This window comes from Melospiza melodia, chromosome 4, assembly GCF_035770615.1.
Source record: "Melospiza melodia melodia isolate bMelMel2 chromosome 4, bMelMel2.pri, whole genome shotgun sequence".
In the NCBI taxonomy this organism is placed as follows: Eukaryota; Metazoa; Chordata; class Aves; order Passeriformes; family Passerellidae; genus Melospiza; species Melospiza melodia.
The window spans coordinates 19,563,752-19,569,234 of record NC_086197.1 but is presented as its reverse complement, the minus strand read 5'-3'; positions in this window follow the sequence as shown (position 1 = coordinate 19,569,234).

The window sequence follows — 5,483 nt, the reverse complement described above, 5'->3', positions numbered from 1 at the left end:
GTAATAGTCTTGGAAATATTTCTGATGTTCTTAATGCTTCCTCTGGCCAGGTTCTTTGCTATTCCATGCCAAGGGCAGGGGTTAATTCAGCTCTGTGTAAGCTCAGGGAGGAACCTTCCATGCTACCCTCTTGCTGTAGCGTGCTGTGGAGAAAGCTTCGTCTTCAGACATCCTCCTTCTCATGTTTGCTTTTTAAATCTTTATTCCTTCTTCATTTTTACTAGCCTTGTAGTTGCATTTTGGTTTGCACATTCAAGCAAATACCATAGCCTTTCACAGTGGTGAGCCAGCTTTCAAACAACTAGTTTCTAGAGCTCTTGTTACTGCAAAAGCAGTCAAATGCAAGCTTAATATTTCTATTCCTGGTAGTACTTTGTAATCCATAATTTTTACTTTTTTTTTTTTTTTTTTTTTTTTGTAGTATCTTCCAGAAGACTGCAATAGAGAAAGTATTGCTTTCCTCTCCAGTTACAATCTTTCACTGGTCAAGAATTAGAGGAAGGATGGTACCAGCAGAGTGTTAACTTTGCATGGTTCATTGGGTTTACCACCTTAATTAGCCACTGCTGTGCAGGCTGTTGTGATCCGAGTGCCCAGCACTGCCACCTTTCAGGGCTCTTGCTGTTCTCTGCCCGCACACGTGGAGCTGCTGGCAAAGCCAGAGCTTCTTGGCTAAAGCTGTGCAACACAGGATCAGGGAGAACAGGCTTGTGACTGTTCCCTTTCCTTTAACAGGTCTAACAGGCTTCCTGCTCCTCCAAGAAACTTAGTCTTAGACACCTACCCATTGTGCAGCTAAACCAGGAGCGTGACCTCTTTTGGTTGGTCCTGTTTGTGTTTTCCACGAGGCCTTTGGGCAGTTACACTGAGTGGTTTCCACAGAGCTGCTTTTCTAGCTGTCCTCTGTGAGTGAAGAACAGCACTTGCTAACAAGGTTCTTTGGAGTACATTGGTAATGCTGTTACTTGTGAGGTAATACAGGAAGCTATGAACTTTAAAAAAATCCCTTTAAAATTTAAAAAAAATGCCCGTTATTCTAGACTGTGAGAACCACTAGATCAAAATACAGGCTCAGCATAATCTCTGTGGTTCTGCCTTTCCCCATCAGAGAGCAGATGGAAACACCCAGCTATGACAAGGCAAAGTAGCACTAACTCCTATGGAGCCTTCTGTTAATGGTTTGTTCCCCAGATCATATGCAAATGCCAAGTGCATCTTGACAGCATCAGTAATGCATTTGTACAAAGGGTTATAAGGTTGTTTACAAAGCTATTTTAAAAACTACTACTGCCCCACAGGTTTCAGTTTCAAGAGCTGCACATTCAGCTTGAAGATGAGCTCATTTGTTAAGTTCTTATCTACTGGGAAAAAGTATTTGAATCTTTGCTATGGCACATTACTTTGCACTGGTGTCACAGCCAGGCCAGATGAGAAGAAGCATTACCTCTTGGTGGAATAGGGTAATAAAAATAATTAGAAATATTTTAAAATGTACCAAACTGACACCTCCCAGAAGCTGACTAGTTAAAAGCCAACACAACCCAGCAGCCCAGTGATGTGGAAGACACACAGCACTGCCTATGTGGTCCAGCTTTACTTTATGTTCAGGAGATAGGCTCTCAGTTACAAAAGCTGAGGCTCTTATCTAATCATTCCAGTTAATGTTTAAGTATAGTTGGAAGGGAGACAATTTTCAGATGCTGAACAGAGGTGGAGCACTCTATCCTGGAGCCTTCTTTCAGGAAGAAGATGCATGCCTGTGATTTTGGACAAGGAACTGGAAGTGAAGCTCCCCCAGCCAGGTGAGTGCTCCAACAGCAGCGCTGTTACAGGTGCCCCTTCCCCAACAAGCATTTTCATGGCTCTCAGCTCCCAGAACCCACAGCTGCCTGCAGGTGTGTGTGAGGGGCCCAAACAGTCATTGCTCAGCAAACTGGCTCCTGAAATAATTTGCAAGCACCACTTTTAAGCAACTGTGTTGAGAAGTAGAACTACACCAACAGGCAATGTTGGGATATCACACTCTTTTGAGAATAGTTCTAGACAGGCCAAGAACCCCTTTGTCCTAAGAGTACTTCACCTTGAAACAGGAATTCAAAAATCTTTTAAAGCACTTTTTCTAAAACTGCTGTTGTAAATCAACCTTCACACAGCTGCCTGCACAGTTTCTGTGGATGCATTCACATCAAGCTGTTGTCAAGCAGGGCCTGACTGGTTTGACAGTGAGTGACAAACAGCACACCCATGCGTAACCAGAGTTCAGCATATTTACAATCCTGCATTTCCTTGCTACTGCTGTGTCCATGAACATCACTGCTTATAGTTTTCACTCCTAAGTCTGGTTTTGCTAACCTGAAGTGAGCCTCACCACAACTACAGTTTAATGCCTTTCTAATGCTAGCAATTAAACTGAAACTGACTTTGTAGTTACTTGATCCCTGCAGCACAGTCCTGTATTGTATCTCAGTCCTAAAGGATTACATGTAAATTCCCTCATTTTAAATTGCTGCAGCATGAATAATTTCATCTACACAAGTTTTGTTCCAAACATGAGACACCCCATAGCTCATGTACCCTCTAAATACAATTCTGCTCTGTACCTGCAGTAGTAGGAAAGTTACTTTGTATTTCATTAAATGAACCAGGTATTTCCTCAAAGATTACAATCCACCTTGGGCCACGAAGGCCAGCTGTGCTAGCATCATTTGAACTAAAGCAGCCAAAGTTGTAACAAGTGCTCTTACCTTGAATGATCACATTCAGAGCAGGGAGAACAGTCAGCACACTTACCCTGCACTTTCCACAGGAGGCAAAGGTTGTATCAAATGAAATGTATTCTGGCTAGGGAGTAAAGTCAAGGCATCTTAAGTGACAGCATCCATCTTTTTCTAAAGATTTTGGATTTGAAATTAAGATTCTGCTGGTAGAAGTTTATGGAGATGTTATACCCTTTCCTTGATGCTACTCTTTTCAGTTTCTGTACCTTAAGTATTTCCTTGAAGAGAATGTAGCACAGCCAGAGTTGTCATCCACCATCATCTTATATTATAAGCTTAATTCTACTGAATTTATTGCTGTTCTCACAGAGGAAGAACATAGCAGCCTACTGACACACTTATCTCAGAGACCCTTATTTTCAGCTCTCCCAGACTGGGGCTGGTGGGGGTGGGAGTCACAGTGCTCCAGCCAGCTCAGACACAAGGCTCTGGCTCAGAAGGGAAGCAGCACCCAGCAGTGCTGGCCTGGGGACAAACACAGGCAGTTCCTGAACCTGCACAACAGGAACCACAGCACAGTTCAAAGCAACAGGAGCTATTTGTCACACTGCCTGTGAACACATCAGTGCCGTGCAGCTCCACCCACCAGCCTCCACCAAAGCACATCACTCAGCTGGGTATTCTCAGCCTCCTCTGTAATGTGTACAGGAGGAAGCTTTAGAAGCACCAGCAGCCACCTCTGTGCCACCCCTACAATCAGGCAGGGAGTAAAGCACACCACTCCTGACCCCTTATGAAAGCAAGCTCGCACGTGCTCTGGCTGATAAGTTCATTGCCTTTTTCCACCTTATCAGAACACAGCTTTGTTACAAACTCACATTTGGATGAAGCTTTCCAATAGGATATGACTTATGTTCACCGTGTAGGACAAGGAGGCATTAACTTTTTTCCGTTTTCTCTCTTTTATCAGTTCAAAGTATAATTTGCTCAAATTACATTCCTTTCCTCCCTCTGCTACTTGGCCCCTGGGAAAAAAACCAAAAACAAACTGAACAAACCAAAAATGGCTTCACTCTGTTCACTTAAAACTTTTTTTAAATCATGTCCCCAGCATCCTAATATGCTTCTAGCAGTTTACTTGCAACTTTGTGTATTTCTGCAGAAAAATGTTTCTATCTGAACACAAGCACATGGAGCCTCCGGAAGTGGCCTGTAGCAGTGCTTGGACTTGCTGCCCAAAAGCATTATGATAGGAAACTGTGGATAAGACTATGTCCTGCAGCCGGCTTTGTCCAGTTCAAATAAAATTAACACAACAGTGGAGGACTGATTTCTGAGAAAGCAAGACATGTCAGAAAGCAAGACATTCTTACTAATGACCCCAGATATTCCTTCAATGCATCAGCTCTCTCAGTTGTCCGTTTGGAATGTGTCTCTTGCGTTAGAGGTTCTTTGCTGGAAAGGCTCTAACAATGCTGGAATTCTGTACAGTTCTGTAGGAGTTAAGAATAAGTGACAGAAATGCCTTTGCATTTACAGAAACACACAAAAAATAATCAAGTCAAAAACCAGAACCTTCAAACTTGAAAGAACAGACTGACTTCTTGTTTATTTTTTTTTTACTTTTTTTATTTGGGAAAAGTGCTTCTTACAAAAGGCAGCTGCAAAACAATACGTTATAGACCTCAGAACAATTTCTCATTCCATTTAAAAGTGAAAGGAGAGGCAGTCTAGGGGACAAGAGCAGCAGGAAAACAGATCACGGGGCATCCACAAGTCAATAAAAAACAGCAATAATGTAATGCAAGGTTAAAATTCCTGTGCTGGGGCTTTGGTGGCAAAGTAATTTCTCAATGCAAATTACAGCCAGAAACTGCACGACTGCCTTTGTAAGCAGTAACTCACATAAACTGAACAGCTTTACCAGGCAACCTGCCCAACCCAGCTGCAGAGAGGCACACGTACCTCAAAGCAGCTGGGAGGCACAGCGAGTTTCTAGCAAAGCTCACGGCTTAAGTGTTTACATGAAGTTCTAAAACTTACAGAGCGATAAAGCTAAAGGGTCCTCTCTGGTGTTCCTCTGACCCCACCTTGGCTAACCGGATTTCTGCTCCTGGACAACCCTAATCATACACATGAAAGAGAGCTGGTGTATTAGGGAGTGCCATCTATCAAGTTAAGTGATAATCAGGATCGTTTCCCAGTCTGGGCTGAGACCAGATTCATGTCCAATTGGAGGCAAGACTTCATGCACCAAGAGGGGGTGAAAGATGATTTTGTTATTTTTAACTTACACAGAGTCTCCCCATCCTTGAGGTCCAACTCTACATTTATCTGTATATACACATAGAGAGTTCTCCTTTCACAAAGACATTTTCCTTTCATGCTAAACACAGTAAAAATCCAGAACGTTCACACCTGGTTCTGGTTACACAGTAGTAATAGTAATGTGCAAGTAAACAGAGACCAAAAGTCACAAATGAAGACATGTACATGAGGGGGCTGGAACGGAGCTGATTCCAGAAAGAATTATTTGTATCTGGCCTGAAATCAGAAATATTGGTACAAAGACAGAATAACGGCCATCAGCCAATTAACATCCCCACTGCATGGCCACCGCTCATTTTTGTATCTGGGCTCTTCAAAATGAGTGTGGAAGTCCTGTAAACACTTTAACCCTGGAACTGGGTGAACTCTGTTGGGTACACAGATGAAGCAACAAACCTAAGCTAACTGTTTGACAGTTAAATTCATTTTTACAAAAAC